The 22,807-nt window shown below is 43.1% G+C and overlaps 1 protein-coding gene and 1 long non-coding RNA gene across 2 annotated transcripts in view; one reads left to right on the top strand and one right to left on the bottom strand.

Moving 5' to 3' along the window:
• rerea (arginine-glutamic acid dipeptide (RE) repeats a) overlaps positions 1-22,807 on the top strand; it is a 138,492-nt gene that overhangs the window by 19,665 nt on the left and 96,020 nt on the right. The window lies entirely within an intron of this gene.
• LOC131137325 (uncharacterized) overlaps positions 1-22,807 on the bottom strand; it is a 78,033-nt gene that overhangs the window by 15,028 nt on the left and 40,198 nt on the right. The window contains exon 2 of the long non-coding RNA XR_013630213.1: positions 15,828-15,930. This is a non-coding gene — a long non-coding RNA (uncharacterized LOC131137325). The remainder of the gene's footprint in view (positions 1-15,827; positions 15,931-22,807) is intronic.

Raw genomic sequence — 22,807 nt, 5'->3', positions numbered from 1 at the left:
TATGACAATAAATATCATGACACAATTCATTCATTCATTCATTCATTCATTTTCTACCGCTTTTCCTCACGAGGGTCGCGGGGGGTGCTGGAGCCTATCCCAGCTGTCTTTTGGGTGAGAGGCGGGGTACACCCTGGACTGGTCGCCAGCCAATCACAGGGCACATATAGACAAACAACCATTCACACTCACATTCATACCTATGGACAATTTGGAGTCACCAATTAACCTAGCATGTTTTTGGAATGTGGGAGGAAACCGGAGTACCCGGAGAAAACCCACGCATGCACGGGGAGAACATGCAAACTCCACACAAAGATGGCCCAGGTCTTTGTGTGAACCCTGGTCTCCTAGCTGTGAGGTCTGCACGCTAACCACTCGACCGCCGTGCCACCCACAATTCATTCATATTTCTCTTGATTTAATAGCATTTCAAGCAGATTATGTGCATCCATTATACACAGTGCATGCTCTACTTCTAGTTAGCATTGAGTTTAGCAACCATTAAAGATACAATAGAGACAATTATTTTGAAAAAAATAACAGCCGAAATCACGCTGGGATTGCATCGTTACTGCAGCAACGGCCAATCAATCCATTGTGATATGTAAGTGCGCGTCACAATGGATACACGTCAAGGGGTTCAACTTCCTGTTTAGCCACATTTTCTGTTTTTGGTTTACTACTCTTTCATTGCTTTACTTTCTCTGCCTTCTTCAATCTTCCTGCGTCTTCAAGCACCCGCTTCCTTCTTTGTCATCTGCGTGGGTGACGTAAGTGCGTTGTTGTTGAATAATCTTTGGATCCCTACCTGGTAATGTCATTAATTCCATCCCCATATCACTAGTGTGATATCCCTATACACCTTTTTCACTTCCAGTCCAATACGGATATTGTAGCCTGGAATACTGGCCGATATTGATACTGATATGATATCAACATTTACAGTAGCACATATGAGTGCAAGACAACTGACAAAAAAAGAACCAAACTGGTGCAAGTCTACAAGTCTGTAACATTTGTGTAATAGTGTTGGCCCAAATATAAGCTTTTCAAAAAAGGTCTGAAAACAGCTGGTTGTCTTCTATTCAGGCTTATTATTCAGGCTTATTATTCAGGCTTATTATTCAGGCTTAGACACACAAACCAGCAGGTTGTTGCAGCCTAACACGCTCTAGCTAAGAAATATCAAGTATGATGAATGAAATTAGGGTTGGGTGATATTTTTTTAAGTACCAGATTCTTGATAAGTTAAGATAATGGCTTATACCGGTATGAATGATAAACATGAACAAGCCAAGTTGATGACGAATGAAACGCTGTCATTGTGAGGAGTCGGAAGGTTTGTGTGTGGAAGGATTTACTTGGTGCACCGCTCCATCGTGGCACAAACAATCTGCTCCCAGCCGAAAGGGGTCGAAATGGTGATTTGTTGGCAGAATCTCCTCTTCCAGATGTGAATGGAAGCTAGCAGGGTTAGCGACTCAGGCTATTTTCACCAGGATGTATTTTACAGCTTTAATGGAAGGAAGGTTTAATGCTGCCCGGCGACCACGGGCAAGGTCTGAGTGGAAAAATATGAGAAGGACCTTTATTTTTTTAGCTGTAAATACATTCTCCACACGCAGAACACACATCCGTGACCATCCTTCAAAATAAGAGTGCCCTTTGCCACGTCTGCGTAAACAAAACATGAAAATATCTTCCATATGCCGTAGGAATGGCATGGGTGACAATATCTTCCTTCATGACAGCCACAGGCATTACAGTTGGCTGTAGATGGAGTAGCAATATGTGTAGAGGCTTACATCCATTAGAACAGTTAGCCAGATTGTTACCAATACATACATGTGCTTTACCATTTGAGACAAGTCTATTTCATCATATGGCCTAGGGCAGGGGTGCTCATTAAGTCGATCGCGATCTACCGGTTGATCGCAGAGGTGGTACTGGTCGATCGCTGGTCGATGGCGGCGTGACATTAAAAAAATCTCATCCTAGCATCAATGCCGTCACTTGATTGATATACAGGGCAGCCATTCAGATGACAACTGAATGTTGCCCTTCGGGTGACCAATCAAATCAAACAACGTCTCTAAGTGCAGCAGAACTTACGATGTCAGCCTATCATCCATCCCCGTTACTTGATTGACATACAGGACAACCAGTCAGATGACAACTGAATTTTGACCTTTAGGTCACCGCTCATGCGTAAACAACGATGCAAAGTGCTAAGCTAGTCGGCGAATTGCGTCAGATTTTAAGCCCTCGCTAAAGTTTATGGTCACTAAAATGAGTGAAGTAGCTGGACCAAGTAAAAAGGCAAAAACATATCACTTCCATACGGAATGGGAGGTGGACTTTTTTTTCCACAATGTCTTTTTCGAAGTGCGTTTGCCTGGCTAACCTGGCTATCAGCAGCTACTGTCCGGACTATGCATCCCTGGCTGATTCAATTCAGTGCAAGTCATCAAAGTAAACTCAGGTAATTACAAAAAATGTTAATAGTTAATTATGTGTGTTTTGCAATATTGGCTCATTTGGTTATGTAAGGCACATCAACATACATTGTACGTACAAATAATCCTCAATACATTTGAAAATAAATAGATGTTTTGCATTTTTGTAGATCATTGTGACTCGGTCATTTTAAAAGTAGCTCGCATGCTGAAAAAGTGTGAGCACCCCTGGCCTAGGGTTTGTTTTTTATACAAGACTCTGCTGAATTGACTTTTAATATCATGTTACATCGTCATATCGTGATACATCCTAAAAATATGGTGATATATGCCGTGTCTGCCGGAGTCGACGTGTGGCCAGTCGGACTCGATCAGGCCTGGAACCTCAAGGGATTCAGTGTGAGGCCAGGGTTTGCCGACTTGTACAACCAAAGGATGTTTCAGCTACAGTGTCGTGGGAATTAGTCTCCATTCAAATGAGTTCCAGTGTAACCAACACAGCGGTCTGTCATGTCCATACAGCCCTACGTAGTGGCCAATGGCGAAAGAAAGACTGATGTATTGACGCTCATAAGCAGTGCTTTACCTTTCTTAATTGAGGGGAAACTCCCCCGACACACGCTTAGCACTGCCCCAGCTAGTTGGGCGGCCAAAGACCATAATCCGACGCTGACGCCACCCAACCCTGATGGAGAAATAACACAACCCAAGACCACTCAGGCATTGCCAATGGGGGAGGGATGATTTAATAATGTTGATGAGATATTAGGTCAACCTTCCCCCTCTGTCAACGCTTTTTACACAGACTGGTAGGCGGCCATGACTCGGTGCCTGAAGGCGTATTTAGATGGGCCTGCTAAATATTTCAGACCCTTCAGACAGAGACAGAGTAAAAAGAAGTAGCGGGAGCAAAAGTGTGGAGCAAAGAAAATCAGTGCTGAGGGTTTTGACATGTACTGTGGAGGGAGGTTAGTCAAGGGCAGACAGGCCAGGATTGTAATTGGATGACACCAGAATGTAGTCCTGTGTGTAGTACTGCCAGTTGGTGCACCAGCACAATCAAATACAGTGCAGCTAAAAATGTAGGCTGTAAAACAAGGGAGACGAACCCCGAATTCACCCTAGACGTGTAACGCTGCACTTGGGTAGCAGTGCATCATACGCTTTCAGATGCCTTCTATTTGATTCAGTCGTCCAATTAGCACCAGCTGACAGACACGCTTGGCTCCTGTTTTTATGCCAGCAAAAGATAGACTTCAAGTCTGTTTTTGGTGCGTTCATGAATTCAGCAGCATACTTGTAGGAGACACACCGGAAAACAGCTTTTGGTGTCAAAATAAACTTCCACTTTTGAACAAAATAGAAGACCCCGCATTATCTCACCAGAGCTCATTGCAAGGCGATGGATGATCAGTAATCTTTCAAGTGGAGAAATGTCGCTGGTTGGATATTGACGCTAAGATAGTCACGTGTCCCGTTTTCTTGTTGGAACCTAAATGTAGGTGAGCGATATGGGATCTATGGGATATATGAGATACATGGGATCTATGGGATATATATGGGATCTGTGGGATATATAAATGTGATGTATGGGATTATATGGGATCTATGGCATATATATGGGATGTATGGGATATATGAGATATATGGGATCTATTGGATCTATGGGAAATAGTTGGGATGTATGGGATTATATGGGATTTATGGGATATATGGGATCTATGGCATATATATGGGATATATGAGATATATGGGATCTATGGGAAATAGTTGGAATGTATGGGATATATGGGATCTATAGCATATATATGGGATCTATGGCATATATATGGGATATATGGGAAATAGTTGGGATGTATGGGATCATATGGGATATATGGGATTGATGGCATGGGATATATGAGATAAGATAAGATATGCCTTTATTCATCCCTCAGTGGGGAAATTTGCATAGATATATGAGATATAAATTATGTAAATATATAAATGTTTGTGTGTATGTATATATATATATGTGTGTATGTATGTATGTGTGTATATATATATGTGTGTATATATATATATGTGTATGTATATATGTATGTGTATATGTATATATATGTATGTGTATATGTGTGTATGTGTATGTGTATATGTATGTGTATATGTATGTATATATGTATGTGTATATGTGTATGTATGTATGTATGTATGTATGTGTATATATGTATATATGTATATATGTATGTATATGTGTATATGAGATATAAATTTGCAGAGATATATGGGATCTATGAGCTATATGAATACATGAAGACATTTTTAAATCTACACATGTAAAACGCTACGTGGACGTGATGTACGTGATGCGCTCTTGGTGTGAATCCGGGGAGAGACTCCAACAACTGATGGTTGGAGCCAAGTAGGCCGCACCATTTTGCCACATTTACCATTTTTACTTTTTTATGGACGGCTATAATTTTGTTGTGTGATCTTCTAACAGTCTAACACCTTCTCCTGGTGAAATAGCCCAAGACTAATGTTGATCTCCAGTACAACTGGCATATTGTTTTCTTTGGCTTTCAGGATCGAATTCTCGCTCCTCTTCTGCAGTCCCATTGCAGATTCAGCATGACAAGCCTGCCTCATATATAATAGTCCCGTGCCCCAGGGGGCTGCTGGACGGGAGTTCAGTGGGCGGCAGCTAAAACCCTCGGGGATGAGGAGAGGCTGTTGACAGGACACTTGCAGTGTCAGGTGCAGGTGCGGAGAAACAGAAATAGAGACTGACAAGCAATGGGTGAGAATAGAGAGAGCCTTTTGTAATTGGAAAGCACCCCCCCCTCTCCAGCAGCCCTCCACTCACTGATACTTATTACCCAGCTGTTATCAGCCGGTCTCCCAACACACACCGCTGCTTTTTATTCAGAAGGCACAACGTGGCCCCACTCGTACAAGGCCAGTGGATTTATTTATTGCACAGTGACTGATAGTAGCTGTGTCTCTTTATTCAGTCAAGGCTTATTCGTTCCACCTCCTGGTGTTTGGTTTCTCTTGCCAGTCACTTAATCATGGCCGAATGCTTGCTTGACAACAACACATCAGTGAGACATGTCGCCATCATCACGTTTCAAAATACAACTTCTCAGCCTCAGTCTGTTGTGACAATATATCGCTCTCGCAATTCATCTCAGTCTGCTTTAGCGTTTTAGCCAGCTTTTTGTGTGACTTTGTCCAAGTAGGAGTTCATAAAGCCACAACATGACATTTCTCTCAGAATTCATTCATACCCTTTGTTTGTTTTTGCTCCGCTCCTCTCTTCCCTTCCTTTGTAATGATCCCACAGTTGCTCTGTGCGTTGTTTTGTCGGTACAGGCAGCTACAGGAAGAGCCTCTTTTAATTTGCTGTTGCTGCACTGCTACAAAGAAGCGTTTTACATTCCCAAGCCTGATTCCTGATACCAGATATAGCTGAATGCTAGATTACATGGTAGATATACTAGCTATATCCAGCAGATGCATCTGCCAATAGAATAGAGTAGTTGACTGTTACTGTCATAGCGGTTAAGTGTAGATTAAAAAAAAAATGCATTCTATGTGATATCAGTATAGCACATCAAAACAAACAAATGGAACAATAGAACTGTTCAGGACTCCAGGAATTGAACGTGCGGACCGGAAACAGATTTGTTTTGCTTCTACTGAGATGCCAGCAGCTGGACTAGTGTTTCTGTCCCCAAACCACCAAAGCCTAACCAACAGATATACTGTGTATATAGCTATACCTGCACTGTGTATATAGCTATACCTGCCTATATGACAGTCAGCTCCTAAATGCATGTTCAGTTTGCTATGCATCTTTTGGTGTTTTGGTATTGAAGTGACATCTCCGACTGCAGCACTTTCTCACTCAGCACTGTGTGTCCAACTCATTGACGTTCTTGTGCTTCTGCTGCCATGTGTGCTATTTGCAGCCACTGCTTGGCTCACTTTACTTGCTCTGCACCTATAAACAGTTTGCTCGCTGAAGACAATTACTATAGCGCCACCTAGTGCTCGTAATTAGATCAGCGGTTCATTTGAATAAAAATGCAGCTTATGTTTGTACTTTATGAAATGGTCCTGCGGGCCGTACGTTTGGATTAAATGATTGATTTTTTTTAATGAAAAAAAACGCCACATTTGACATTTCTGACACTTGACAGCAATCCCTTTAAGAATGCAAGAAGGGACAAAATTATGGCAAAAAGAGACAAAACGATGGCAAAGAGGGCAAGGAAGAGCAACTTTCCCAACACCAAAATAGAAGTAGAAAAGTACAGTATATACATCATAAATATAACTTAAAATGTTTTTTTCAATCTGATTCATGGAAAAAATAATCAACTAACTGTGTTAAAATAATTGTTAATTAGTGGCAGCCCAACTTGTCTTAATTATACAGATATTACAGAATAAACAGTTGAGTGGGATAATAAGAAATGAACCGAAATCCAGGTTGGAGGTTTGACAAAATGGCCCAACCACTTGCACCTCCACTGACAGCAGCCATTTTGGAGCCCCCCCCACCCATCCCTTCCACTTCTCTGTGTATGAGCGATGGATGACGTTTGTGCCATGAAGTGGATTTGCTGTTCTTTCCCCCGGCTCTCAGCTGGAGATGTCAAAGCTCCACCGGTGGGGCAGCCAAGGATGACAAGCTGCAAACACGCTCAAGACAATCTTTTATTTTGTGTCATTTATCAAACTGCTTGGGTATCGGGTAAATGGACTACTGGTCTCCAAAGTAAAAGAAAAACCTTAAGAATATCTTAGAATGGAATTACAGTCATCGTAAACAGGACACTTTTACACAAGCGCCTTGACGGGTTAACAGGAAATAGAACAATTCAACTCTGACTTCTAGCTCCATAGAAATGAGCAGTAGGCATCTAGACATCTCCTCCCTCATACACATCCTGACACATCCTTATTCTGCAAGAGGCCGCATGCTTACCGAGTGATTGGTCACAGTTCCTCTTTTGTATTACACATCACCTCTCTGCCTTTCTCCTACCTCCTTCCCTCAATCATCTCCTTCCATGTGCGTAGTTGTTGTCTCTCTTGCTGTGATTCTGATACTTCATAACGGTGGGAGGAAATTGAGCTGACCTTGAGGCTGCCGAGCCCCTTTTTCTTAATGCTGATTTATGGGCCCATGAGCGCAGGCGGCCAGTAAGTGAGAGCCATGTTTTTATTTGCTGGAGTGCACGGCCCCCGGTGTCAGGACACATAGCAAGGTTCATTTCTCGGCCACTCAAGCTAGCTCAATGTCATGCAATTCCAGTCTAATAGGTAAGATGTAGCCCAATGGCTCTTTGTATACGGAGATAAGTGGCATTATGTTGCCTGGAGGATTTGCACGGCCACGTGGGCCACTACTGCTCAGTAGGCTCAACTGCAGTGGCGGGTGGAAAGCGTCTGCGGAACTCTTCGTTGCGTTCTCTGCGTTTTCGGTTTGGAACCTCCAAACTTGCAGAATCTAACATGTTCATCAAACGTAGGGGAACCTCCTAAGTCCATTGGCTTCCTGCTGCCGCTTCCTTGTTGGTGTTTGCCGGCTTCATTTTCATTGTAGTTATGCGGCTAGGCTAAAAAATGACTGATCCTAGCAGGATGGGAATGTTTGTCCCGCTCCCATGGATGCTCTATGCTCAACGCTAGTCGCCAGTAATAAATCCGATAGCTTTATTATGCTGTCCTATGATCTTGTGAATTATTCATTCCAAACATTTGGCCGCTTGCTGTGTTCACTACCAGCTAGGTTAAATACAGAGGTCAAGTGTCATGGAGGCTGATGCGTTTACGTGACAAGAACAAGGGTCTTAATATGAGCGAGGAGGGCTTTAGATAATTGTATCATTGAATATCAATCCTGGTCACCCTACACACACGTGAGGGTGGGGATGGTCCAAACAGCGGGATTAACCCAGTGGGGAAAATAGCCTCATTAATGTTTGATTTATATGCTGGTTTGACATTGCTCAAGGGCTACCGCTGGACTACAGATGAGTTCACGGATTGTTTGCATCGCTGCTTTGCATTTTGCAGAGTGGCTTGCAAGGCATTTCATTGGAAATCTGAAAGCCTGTTTTAACATCCTTACATCACTCTGGCTGTTATTGATGACATTTTTTCCTCCCTCGTCTGAAGATGGCCCATTTTGTTCTCATCAACAGTGCTCGGCTCATCAGCGCAATCAACTGCTTTCTAACACAATCAGGCTGCACTCAAATTACAATCACCATTGAGAGCAAGCTGGTGGCAGGAATAGATGGGTGCTAATGACCGAAGCATGAGGAGGTGGACACAATGTAATATGTGCCACATCGTCCAGCCTTTTTCCTCCTCCTGCTATCCATCGGTGTTTGGTTGTCTGGGATTATGTTGAAAAAGAACAAGAGGTTAATTATCATCATCGTCATCATACATGGCGGATTTAATATAGGCATCTGGGAATCATTGTTACCACTGTGTTTTATTTCGAAGCCCGCAGTAGTTTGGATTGCTGCTCTCACATGTTTGTGGAGCGACCAAATGAGGCAACTGGTAAATTATTGTTGGCGTGTCATGCTCCGTCAAGGTACGCGATGGGCTGATGATATAAGGTATAGAGGAGCTGCTTTCTGCCCCAGACCATGTGCATGCATGTGTCTGCATGCACAATACGGGATATTCCATGTGCTTATTTAGTATACAATGTCCTTCTAACTATTCACATGTTCATTGATGCCACATCGTATTTGTTTCACTTCCTTTAATAACCTCATTAAACTCTCTTTAGAGATTCCTCCCAACACATAAAAATGTCAAACGTGATTTTCACCGATGGCATAAATCAGAGCGCATTATTCAAAAATCAAATCTCGCCACATGCGGCTGAAGCTAATGTGCTGTGATGTTATTATGATATGGATATTCTGTCCCAGTCTACGCTGCAATGTTTTGTCTTCAGATCTTTAACCATGCATATTTAACGGAAGCACACTGGCTCTGCACAGTGTGAAAGGGAAAACACACTCTGCACGTTAATATGGTTATGCAAACACAGAAAGGCAGCATGACGGCGGCACGAGTACCGACTGTGACAGTAGGCTTCTTGTCAAGAATACTAAAACAGGCGTGGTCATCATTTACGCCAATTGCATGAACGTTACTTTGTATATTGTATATTTGTATTTTGTATATAAGATCGGTTGAAAAACATGGCCGTCAAAACGTCTTTGCCACTAATTGGACCCAGTGTTTCCTCACAGAACAAGAAGCTTTTGTCAAGGCTTCGGGATTGACTTGCTGATTTCTATTGAAACTGGGTGCTGGTTCCCACGTAGTTCAATAGTTATACTGGACATAAATGATATCTGTAATGTATTGAAGCCGTTAGCTGTTCTTTTGTTTGCTGACGACACAGGTCTACTATGTACTGGTAAAGATCTTCTAGATGCAGTCTACCATAAAAAGACGGCTTACCATAAACCTAAATAAAAATAAATACAATCATAAATAATATAACAATAAAAATTCTGATAGAAAATACTGTAATTGAATGAGAAAAGGAAAGCTCATTTTTAGGAGTTATTGTAGACTACAAACTAAAGTGGAAATTGCATATAAAATATTACAAGTAATTGCTCTTTTTCAGATGTTCATGTAACATTGTACGCATGTATGAAATAACAGTTGGCCAAGTGTTAGGGACCACCATCATCCAACCATGAGGATATTTCAGTATCATGTATCATAAGTTTTTCAAAGCGTTTTGTCATTTTAAAGTCTCGAACGTAAGTTACCAACTGTTGGAGGGGAAAAACACAGAGCATCCACTCTGAAATAGTGCATGGACTCTTCCGTTGTTCCTCTCGGGCCATCAACACCAGTAGAGGCTGTTGCCTGGCGTCTTTGTGTTGATGAATGTGGCAGGCTGATGGCTCACCCAATACTGGTCCGCTCATCTCATGGCGTCATCTCTCAAGCAGTGTAATGTAGTGTAATGTGCAGTGCAGTGTAATTCAGTCGTGTCTTTTCCATGGAGGACTGCTTCAGCCATTGAACACTAGTGAAGTCACAAACGCATGGAGTGCGAGAGGCCAGCTGAAGTCATGAAAGCTACTCATTCAGTCTTAGACGGCTTTCTTGCTCAAATGCGACAGGGGAAGAGGAGGGATTTCAGCTCGGGGTTTTGGGATTGTCATGTCAAAAAGGTCTCCCTGCAGCTGAGTGAATCACAGAGTATGTGTCCTTTCAGATCTAAAGACTGAGACCATCAGACAGTAAAAGAGGGGATGGCCGGTTTGTGGTTTTCATGATCCCAGTCAGCCCACAGAGAATCCTTTAAGGCACAGAGCCCAAAGTGATGGTTGCTCTCAACGTGAATTCACATCCTCGACATCACGATGGACATTTCTAGGCCGGTTGAGCTTTTTTAATTCATTTTTTTAATTGCAGCAGAGACCTCAGTGATGTCTTGCAATCTTTGGATGCAGACTCCAGCTGAGATCCTGGATGCGCAGATTAAACATGGATACAGCAGCAAGGGTTGGTTACCCAAAACTGTCGGTGTGCTGTTCGATGGCCACATTGTCTGTCACAGTAGAAATCCCAGTTGCTGAAGGGATTGCAAAATCAATGTCAGCTATTCATACACACTTCTAATCCCCAGATTTCCTGCCATTTCATCTGTGGTTATGGCGGGGCTCTGGTGTTTCCAATGCAATCTAACAGATGTCTCTGCTCAGCCAGCCAAGTTAGGCTGCACCTGGTGACCATCCAACGTTGGCATCCAGAGGCACACTGCACTTCCCCCTTCAGGTTGTTATTACTGCAGCACGGACATCGTCAGACAAAATAGCACTGTGGCCAACTATTGCAATATTTAACCTCACCATGGATTATTGATGTGCTTTTGCTGCATATTGTTTTTTAAACCATTATTCAAATATTCTAGAAATATTATATGAGTACCATTAAACGTCTGTCATTGGTCCTCCTGAATGAGTCAAGTCACCCAAGGTACTCTCTTCACGTGTGGCTGGAAATTGGGCCAAAGTCACAAATGAAGAACCAAAGTGCAGCGCTAATAGCAGTGATGTTAACTGCCTCGTTTCAGTCGGAAGTGTGGACTCATTTGGTGGAATGGGGGTTTGTGGATGGGACAAAGCCAGATAAGGACTTTGCAGTATGTCTCACAAAAATACAATACAGGAGCGACACAACTAACATGCACAGCCACCTTGGTCGCCACCACCCTAGCGCAGAAAGCTATGCCTGCGACTCGTCGGCACAACCAAGTGGAAACTCTTTTTTTTTCAATTCAGCCAATGTGCAATGACGGTGATATGCCATTTATGTGAGGACCAAGTTACCAAATACCCAGCCCTAAAAATTTCATTATTTTGTTTTGTACTTCATAGATTTTCTGCTTGAGACATAAGATGCCCCGATTCCTTCCATAGCCACGTTTACATGGGGAGTTTTTCTCTTTCCGAAACAATGGTATCCATGAAAGGAATATTCCAATCTCTTGTCTACATGCGCCGCTATAATCAAACAGAATAGTCAATGGGGCATGCCCAGTAAAACGTAAACATCAACATCACGTGATACCGATTTCCCTGAGTTTTTCTTTCACTTGTTGGAATAACTCCGTATTGCCAGTTTTTCCTTCTTCCAGTCTTGAAATTAGTTTGGATCAAAAACAAACTTTCCGCAGCAGTCCAGTGCCGATTGCTGGCCTCCATTTTTAAAAGTGAAGAACGTCTGGAGCTGCGTGTTACGTCATATCTGATCATATGCTTAAAAAACGCATCCGGGATAAATTTAAACAGGAAAAGGTCAAATTCAATCTTGCTAATATTTTATCATTAAACTGGGGACGTGTTTTATATAGATATATATTTTCTTTTTTAATAAAACTGGACTTGTGAATGGCGTATAGAAGGGTTTAGATTCTGTTCCACAGATGGCGGTAATGCACACGAAAGCTGCTTGCCAACCGCCAATAAACAACAGAAGAAGAAAAACACGAGGAAGAAGAACGCACCCTGACAACTTTCCGTTTGAGCGGGTACAAGATACCTCAATCGGATTGGGGAAAGGAATATTCCTCCCCCGTGAATCCAATTATATATTCATTCGGCTTGACACTTTTCTTTCGGAATGAGGTGTATACAAAGGTTACATTCTTTCTGTTTGAGCAAATAAACCAAATGCAATTGGAATATTTGGGTCCATGTATACGTGGCTAATGAGTTTAAAAAACAAATGGTTCCACTTACAGTGAAGAAAATAAGTATTTGAACACCCTGCTATTTTGCTATTTCTCCCACTTAGAAATCATGGAGGGGTCTGAAATTTTCATCGTAGGTGCATGTCCACTGTGAGAGAGATAAACTAAAAAGAAAAATCCAGAAATCACAATGCATGATTTTTTAACAATTTATTTGTGTGATACAGCTGCAAATAAGTATTTGAACACCTGTGTATCATCTAGAATTCTGACCCTGAAAGACCTGTTAGTCTGCCCATTAGAAGTCCACCTGCACTCCATGTATCATCCTGAATCAGATGCACCTGTTTGAGGTCGTTAGCTGCATAAAGACACCTGTCCACCCCATACAATCAGTAAGACTTTAACTTGTAACATGGCGAAGACCAAAGAGCTGTCCAAAGACACCAGAGACAAAATTGTACACCTCCACAAGGCTGGAAAGGGCTACGGAGCAATTACCAAGCAGCTTGGTGAAAAAAGGTCCACTGTTGGAGCTATCATTAGAAAATGGAAGAAGCTAAACATGACGGTCAATCTCAATCGGAGTGGAGCCCCATGCAAGATATCACCTCGTGGGATCTCAATGATTCTAAGAAAGGTGAGGAATCAGCCCAGAACTACACGACAGGACTTGGTCAATGACCTGAAAAGAGCTGGGACCACCGTTTCCAAGGTTACTGTAGGTAATACACTAAGACGTCATGATGTGAAATCATGCATGGCACGAAAGGTTCCCCTGCTTAAACCAGCACATGTCAAGGCCCGTCTTAAGTTTGCATATGACCATTTGGATGATACAGAGGAGTCATGGGAGAAAGTTTTATGGTCAGATGAGACCAAAATAGAACTTTTTGGTCATAATTCCAATAAGCGTGTTTGGAGGAAGAAGAATGAAGAGTACAATCCGAAGAACACCATCCCTACTGTGAAGCATGGGGGTGGTAGCATCATGCTTTGGGGGTGTTTTTCTGCACATGGGACAGGACGAGTGCACTGCATTAAAGAGAGGATGACTGGGGCCGTGTATTGTGAGATTTTGGGGAACAACCTCCTTCCCTCTGTCAGAGCATTGAAGATGGGTCGTGGCTGGGTCTTCCAACACGACAACGACCCGAAGCACACAGCCAGGAAAACCAAGGAGTGGCTCCGTAAGAAGCATATCAAGGTTCTAGCATGGCCCAGCCAGTCTCCAGACCTGAACCCAATCGAAAATCTTTGGAGGGAGCTCAAACTCCGTGTTTCTCAGCGACAGCCCAGAAACCTGACTGATCTAGAGAAGATCTGTGTGGAGGAGTGGGCCAAGATCCCTCCTGCAGTGTGTGCAAACCTGGTGAAAAACTACAGGAAACGTTTGACCTCTGTAGTAGCAAACAAAGGCTACTGTACCAAATATTAACATTCATTTTCTCAGGTGTTCAAATACTTATTAGCAGCTGTATCACACAAATAAATTGTTAAAAAATCATGCATTGTGATTTCTGGATTTTTCTTTTTAGTTTATCTCTCTCACAGTGGACATGCACCTACGATGAAAATTTCAGACCCCTCCATGATTTCTAAGTGGGAGAAATAGCAAAATAGCAGGGTGTTCAAATACTTATTTTCTTCACTGTATGTTCATGTTACCACAGTGTCACTGCGTACGTTTACATAGACAAATGTCCAGAACCCACTGCCACAATTAAACAGCAGAGCTGTGGGAAACATTGGCTAGTGTGTAATTGTTTATTTTCTCCTTTGCTTGCAATGTAGGAGAGTATTTCCCTCTTGCTGTATGCTGCAGAACAATGCCGAGATTCCTTAAGAGGGGTTGTTTTCATTCTGGCATAAAGGTCATTTTAACCCCCCAGTTGCAGGCGGATTTCAGGGGGTGTGGAGCATACTTCAGTATCATTTTGCAGTTCCAAATATGTAGACATTTGTTCGCCTTGTCTTCCAGATGTGCAGTCAGTAACTCCTTTCTCTCCTTTTGTAAGAAAACATTAGCAATAAAAACTGCTCATGTTCCTCACCATAGGTCAGTGCTTGTCAAATAGTGGGCCCGGGCCCCCCCTGTGGTGAACTGTCAGGGTGGCGTGAGAGGCAGGGTGTACTTTCAATGTTGGTGCTGACAAATGTATCCTACTCAACATGTAATTTGACTCTTGGATCCGCTTGTGTGCTTCACAGCGCTCCGTTTTGTTTCAGTTTCAGGCTGTACGGTACAGATAAATGGATGTTATCTGGTGGTGAAGGGGGGGGCTCATAACCCAAACCTTTGAGAACCACTGCCAGAGCTACACATAGCTGTGTCCATTTACTTGCTACCCTGAGGGATATGGAGATTTAGATGTAAGTGAGGTGTTTTTTAATTATTGCCATTTTAATAAGGAAGGACCCCCCACCCACACACACACACACACACACACACACAAGTCAACAGAACAATCAGCACAGTCTGAAAGCGCTTCCCTTTCAATGTGGCAGATAGATGGTGTGTGTTGTTTAAATGCAGAGATTGTCTCCGCGTGTGGATGGCAATGTGAAATGTCAATGTTATCGAACAGGTGCTGCGAGGCAACGCTGTGATGTTTTTATTTCCAAGCTCCTGTCGAGCGAGGCAGAGAAGACGAGGGGGCTCATGGGATAATGGCTGAGGTTGAGGGGTGTGGGGCTGCACGTGTGTGTGTGTGTGTATCTACGGAGCTCTATTGAGTCGTGGGAAATGAACACCGGCCGAGAATAAATGTTCCTCACAGAAAATGTTAACTCGTTCAGCACGGTGGGCGGCGCAATGCCAAACGCTCCTTCCTCACCCGCGCGTACACCACAAGCTGTTGTCATCTCGTTTGTGCCATTTTTCACATCATTCGTGTATTTTTTCCCCTCCCTCCTGTCCTGTGTGTCTGTTTTCCCTTCGGTTGGTCTCCTGCAGACTGTCTTCAACTTCTTGTTGAGAGGCTCTGCTTGGAGGTGAAGGCAGTCAAGGTTATTGAAAGATGCCTCATGACACCTGAGTGCTGACTAACACTGCCTAGCTGCCATGGCCACTCCCCCAAATGTTTCTGTTCCTGCCCAGCGGACCTTTTTATCATTTTCCCTACCTGTCCTCGGTGCTCTCAGCCATGTTGCTCCCTGTCATCATCGTCACCCTTCGTCTCCTCCTCTCCCTCTCGCTGACCCCCTCTGCTGCTGCCTTCACGGTCACTGAAAGAAATCCATAGTCAAGCTTTGTGTCTGAATGCATTACCTCCCATTTCACAGTATTCACCGCGTTATCCACTGCAGTTTTAATTCCAGTAAACAGCCCCCACCCCCCAGCCCTTTAAAAAAAGCACCAATCCAAATGTCCGCCAGCGCATTGGAGGATCTGGTCCTAATAAAGAGGGGGCTGGGGTTCAAAGCCAAATAGCGGGTTGCTTAATGAGTTTGGTAATTGGCTCGCTGTGGCCTCGGCGCATCGCTGCCCTCCCACCGCCGCTGTTGTGTGCACGAGCACAGCGCGGGATGCCTCTCCAACCCATCCGTCTTTCCCCTCAATCCATCCTCTGCTCTGTGTGCTGATTGAAGGAGGTATGGCTGTGGCCAGCCTCTTCTTTCTAGTCCCTGCTGCTCCCATTACATCCAGTGTTAGCATGCAGCATGCTAGGTCACCCCGCTGCTTGACGTTACACATCAACACTGTTATTCCATCTCTTTCCTGTCTCCCTCCAATACACACTCGCGCAGGCTAAATGGTAGATTCTTCATGCATTTTGTAGAATATGTTCATCCACGGAAGTGATTGGCAGTTTGCTCTTCACCGCCTCAGAGCAACGTAATGTTGGAACGTACCTGAAGGGTATCTTGTTCACCTTCTACATGCCCTGTTCTTGGGAGAAGGCTTTTCTCTAAACCAGAAGCATCTTCACGTTTTAATCTGACCCCCACCCAATATACTGAATATTACGGCCTTCCTACCTTCACAGTCAAATCAATTTGATTGATTTATTCCTGTCACTCTAACTGCCACAGCAGACTGTTTCATTTTGAAGACTGCTGGCCAAAACTCAACTTAAGTGGCTCTGCTTGACCTAAGCACTGATCTCCAAACTGTCTGCACAAAGCTCTGATTTTAAAAAAAAATGTTTTTTTTAACCAGTTTTCCCCCACCAATAGTCTAATCTGGTAACACACCGCCTTTGTGCTGTCTCTTTGGATAGTCCACATGCCGACCATGCCCTGGATTCCGAATGGTTTGTCTGTTTTTTGTCGTGCTAGCGGCATGTGAGTGAGAGGAAAGTCGTTTGAATGTTTAGAAAATCATCAGGCCTCCAATTGGTTTGATGATGCCACTTATCACTAGCCATTTCTAAACCCCATTCAGACTCACTAGCTAGAATTGTGGCCAGCATGCATAATAAGTGCTGCAGAGGATTGCATCATACTGTTGGTTGTATGGTCTTGTTTTGTTTTTCAACTGAGTTTCAGCATTTATTGAACACTTATTGATGCTTATTGAACACAGCACTAAGACAAAGCTGCAGCTCTACTTTCTTCCACAGGGTGGCAGTGTGAGGAGGAAAGATGGCCATGTGATCACTGACTAGAGCAGATGAGCTTGTAAGCTGCCTGCAAGCCTTCTCTCTTCTCTCTTTGTTGCTTTCATGATCACTTGGGCTTGCACTCTTTCATATGCTTTTTCATCCAGCATCTCCATCCACCTCCGCTTTAGAGTCCGCCCCATGTAGCTTGGATATCACAAATCAGTTCAGCCTGTACTCTTTGAAACACACTTCCTGAAGAAAAAAATAAACAAAACGCACCCAGCCTTTGGGGGGGGGGGGGGTTGTTTATTTAGCAAATAATTTACATTTAAACCATTTTCGGGGGGGTTATATTAGCTGGATTAGATTTTTGCGGGGGTCATGACCCCCATACCCCACCCCCTTGCAAATTAGGCGCTTGCCTGAACTGCTCCTTTTTGTATTGCAATGAATGAGGCCCTGTGTTGTTTGACACAGACTGTCCTTGTGAGAGCTTCAAGAATGTCTGGGGAAAATCAGGATCTTGGTGTCAGTCCACAATCGGATCCAGAGGCTTTTAATTGACTGGTTGTTAATCATTCTGTTCATTGTATGAATGAAACAATTACGATTCTCCATTCCAATGCTTCTCAGAGTAAGGGTCCTAAAGGTTTGCACGGTTTAAATGAGGGTGCTAACCACAATCATCTTTTTGAAATCACTTTGACAATGGATTTCTACTGGGATATTATAAACCTGTAAATGCATGTCATCCGTTCATGCTATATATGTGTTGCCATAAATTGTGGACAATATTGGCTGCATGTTGGCTTGTTTACAGAAGATAGTACGTCTATATGGGTATACAAGCTTTACATTACATCATGTAGACGTTATTGTCCCTTTTAGAATATGTAGTAACATGGTTGCTGAAATTGGAGGCACTTACTTTTGTAATATTCTGTATCTTAAAAGCAGAATGAGGGCAAAACCCAGTCTTCAGGAACCGCATCCATCCATATGGAACGATACTTGTTTACATTCGAATACAATAAATGGCTCTTATGTGTGACTGTCCCTCGTGCATCTTGGCAAAGATATGAGCCTGCAAGTATCTTTACTTCTTTTGTTTCAAGGCGGCCAAATGGGAGCGTGAATAGCTTGGTAAACAAGATATCTGTGTGAGCCGAGACCTTGCACTGATTTGCCTGAGGGGAAATACCATTCCTGGGCTCTGGCTAATGCTCTGCTAATGCTTATAAATGAAAGTTCCATCATCATCATCATGCTCGCTTTTCCAAGGGACATCTCGATTTTCACTCAGCCTTTTATTTCACGATACGAGACTGTTAAAGATCCTTTCTTCCCATCTCAGTATTCCCTGAAACCCCTGCTATCCATTAATCCACATTAGTTGTGTCATTTTCCTGACTTTCTTTGCAAGGAGATTGCAAAGCGTTTTTCTTTTTTTTTTTTTTTTGCTTCCTCTTTCCTCGACCCCCTCAAGGCGATCCGTGTTTTAATTAGTCGTGTAAGACCTTATTTTCTCTTTGCACCCTCCCCGACTTGTATCGCTTGCCCACTTGAATCCACAAAGACTAAGAGGGCCACTGAACGATTCCATCTTTTGAATGCTTTCCTGCCAGCCGAGGGAGGATTGAGAGCTATCAGCGCTCGCCGTCAGTGAGGAAGTAGCAGTCAGTCACACAGGCTTTGTTCTTTCTGGATAGAGTATGTGCTCGGAAGCTAGTCTGTGTTCTGAAGCTCCATCTGGAAAAGCTCTGTTCAAGTGTCGAATATGAACATAACCCGCTCTGTCGATGATGCCTCGCTAAGAATGGCCAGATTGTCTCCAGGTTCTATCTGGCTCCTCTTTTGCGTATTAGCTTCCATTGTGACACGGCGGCGATCTAGCCATGTGTTAAAGTCCTCCTAAGTGCACCCTGCCCCCCTCCTCCCTCCGTCATGAAGCAAACCTGCCTCTCCGTTTACAAGTCTGTTTCCTTTACTCCATCTTCTTTTCTTATTTCGCCCTCTTCAACTTGTCGGCTCATCCCCGGTGAATGTATTAAATGAAGTTACAAGATAGGAGTACTTAAGAGGCCAGGGCCTCTGAGGCTTCTCCCAAGCTTGGCTCACTCATCCATGTCTTTTTTTCAACTCTTGTTTCAGCTACTGGCTCACTTATTTGTGTTGCTGAGGTCTTCTTTGCCTTGAGTGCATCGCTGTGTGAAGAAATCAGGCTAAAGCAAAGCGTGTGTGTGTGTGTGTGCGTGTCAGCCACAGCTTTAATTAAGTATTCAATTTTAATGAGCATAAGTGGCAACAGAATTGTATAAAGCATAAGTGGAGGAGTGTGAGTGAGGTGGCAAAGGGATGCATCTTGGCCTTTTGATTCCGTAGCAGACTAGCGATTGCTTTTGTTGAACATGTGCACTAATTAGATTTGGTGTGCTTGTAGGCGACATATTTCAATATAATATCAGCATGTGCCCTTTCCGGCTTTGTTCTGCTTACTACCGTTTTAAAGAATTTCAAAAGATTACTCCCAAAGGAGACTGATTGTTTTGGATTGTGTTTGTGTTGACTGTAGCCTATTTGTAGGAGTGGGTGCTCTTAAGGGATCGTGGTAGGCTGTTTGAACACTGAACAGAAGTGAATAGACACAGTCGGCTTCACAAATACATGCTTAGGCCTGTAGAATGCCGAGTGCTTCACTTTTAACTGCAGCGTTGTCTCCTTTCATTATCGGTTAATGGTACCCAACTTGACAGCCATGTGATAAACAGAGGAGCTGTGAAATCCTAGAGGTGGAGTTCTCGTTGGCTCGATAATGGGAATCTGCCGGGGGAGGGGGGATTGGCGGCCACAAGCCAATCCGGCTTCCTTTGCACAGCCCCTTACGGAAGCTTTCGCCACTCCTTCCGTTAACCAGGGCCCCACCTAATGATCCACTTTTAGATGGCGACGATACCACCAGCCTGTTAGATTAGTCCGCATGGTGCTGCCGTTGTGTAAGTTTTATTTTTACAATGTGAGAAATACCTCATTCATCCCAATAAAAGATGGGATTTTTTCTTTCGAAAAAAAGAAGAATATGGGTGTTTGTGCATCGTGTGGAGATTTATACATGTGGAAATTTTCCACAGCTTTTTTTCCCCATAAATAGCACCCGGAGAAATATCGAGACCCACTGGACAATAGCATCTCAGGTGGAGGAGTTATGATGCTCATTTGATAAAAATGCTGATCAATGAGTCCTCAACTGTTCAGCAGCTCAGACAAAATTTATATTTTTGTTTTGTTTCAATCTACCAGTTGTTGCACTAAAATGTAATAGATTTTAATAGTAAAAAATGTGCAACAATGGATCTTGAAAAAGAGGGTTGGAATGAAATATGAGGAGACCTATTATACTCATTTGCCGGCCTTTGTCTTGAGTTCTGGACTCTCTAGAACAGCTATGCACCATAACCCACACAGAAAGCTTTCTAAATCTTCCAGACTCTGCGCCTCCTCCAGCAGTGTTTCCTTGGATTTCCTGCCTCCTGCCCTTATCAGTCTGTGTAATTTATTCCACCTCCTCCCGCCGAGCCCACGCCGCTGTGATTGGTGATAGTCCCGAGGGCTCCCGAGCACTTCTGGAAACTGAGGTGTGCATTTACTGAGTGCAGGCAATCTGCAGCTCATTTAAGGGAGTCCGGGTTGCAGTGACATCAGTAGAACTTGTTAAAAAAAAAACTCTGTAAAACACAGCGTTCAGCCATCCGTTCAAAAGTGTTCAAAGCCACAAACCTTATCTATCTATCTATCTATCTATCTATTTGAAGCATCGGCATCGTTTAAGAGGAGAATACAAGACTGGAACAACATTTATAGGTCACAAAAGAGGTGCCCGGTCATTTCTCAGCAAACCCTCGAATAATCCAATGACAAAACTGAATGTAATCCAAATAATGCTAATGGCTAATGGTATGACGTGGATATCCGAGTAGTTTGGCCCTCTTGGAATTCTAGAATGGAAGAGCCATTCCAGTTCTAGTCATCCACAGAAAAGTCATCTGAATGCAGTAAGAGCAGACAGGCTGCTTTAAGTGTACATTTGACAGCAATCATGTTAAATGCAGTGTCCCGAGACTAAGGGGCGGGGCGGTGCTGCTTGTTTTGGTATATGTGGAGGGGATGTACGACTTATTAGCACAGTGAGCTGTTGCCTCGGGTGCTGGAAGAGTGCCCCCCCCCCCCCGCCTCTTTGCCTCTATTGAAAAGGAGACAGCCAACATGGTTTGTAGGACAATGAAGGACCCCTACCTCTCCCACTGCACACCACCCTCTACTCAATTTCTATTGATCCCCGCTGCCTGTCTCTGCTGCTCCTGTTTGGCTTCTGTGCAAAAAGAGCCCAATGCGCTGACTATTTGCTTTGGTTAATTGGATTCCGGATCCGATATCATGTTTAAGACAATGAAAATGTGTCAACTCTCCTGCTCAGTAACATAGAAATAGTGCAGTTCTTCCATAACGCAAGGCAGCCCTTTGTTGTTTCCCTACTGTTTTAGCACCAAATGGGGAGGGGCTGATTGAGCTGTTTTTGAAGACAAAGCAAATTGTAACATTTTGCTCTAAAGGACTTTGACGATCAACAGTAATACATTTGATGTGACATGCTTGCTAACCGTTAAAATGCAACCCTTTGGTAATATAGTATGCACCAATAATGCTTCTTTCTATAGAGGCGGGGTAGCTAATTAATTCACTATCCAGAAATGCAAATGAGCTCCCCAAGCCTGAGCAGCATTAATTTGCTTGTATCTTTCCAGCAGATATGTTGAATGTCTTCATGGTTTTACACCATCCTCACATAGAAAGATCTTGCTAATGCGATGACAGGAAGAGAGACCATGGTTGTCTCATTATTTATTGTCACTGATCTAACAGTGGCTGTCCTTATATTTGCACCATGCAGTTCCTACCTTAGACTTAGAGTCATTGAGGGCTGCAATACACCATTATTTTAATAACCCATTAATCGGCTGATTTTTTTCTGTTGAAAGGAGTGCACAAACACCAGGTTGCCGCATTAATATTCTGTTCAAATAATGTTGAATAATGACAAATGTACACAAAACTACAATCATGGTCATTTCCTCAGTGGATTACTCAGAAACATGCTGTTTTAATCATGGCGTAATCACTGTATTTCAAAGCCAACGCTGATATGTAGGAAGACATTGTTTTGATCATGAGATAAAGATAATGGGTCTGATTTCAAATTAAAAAATATTCACATTTGAAATGCTGAAAGCAAAGGATATTTACATATTTGAGAAACAGATGAATCGATAACCAAAATAGTTGTTGATTAATTGGGTAATCAATTAACCATCGATTAATTGTTGTAGCGCTACAATTATTAGTGCAGGTGTGTTCATTCAACTGTGTATACCTTGTGTCCATACCTTGTGTTTTTTACCAACACAATGAATCCGATCTAGTATGCACCCTTCTGTATTTTAGCTAAGTTTTGCCAGAAGTCTTCTAGCGATACGTTTCCTATTCAATGTATCTAGACCTTGTCC

The sequence above is a fragment of the Doryrhamphus excisus genome, linkage group LG17 (assembly GCF_037039965.1).
Source record: "Doryrhamphus excisus strain RoL-2023G ecotype Guam linkage group LG17, RoL_Dexc_Guam_v1.1, whole genome shotgun sequence".
NCBI lineage: Eukaryota > Metazoa > Chordata > Actinopteri > Syngnathiformes > Syngnathidae > Doryrhamphus > Doryrhamphus excisus.
Note: the sequence above shows the minus strand (reverse complement) of the source record. Positions and strands in the feature narration are given on the sequence as shown.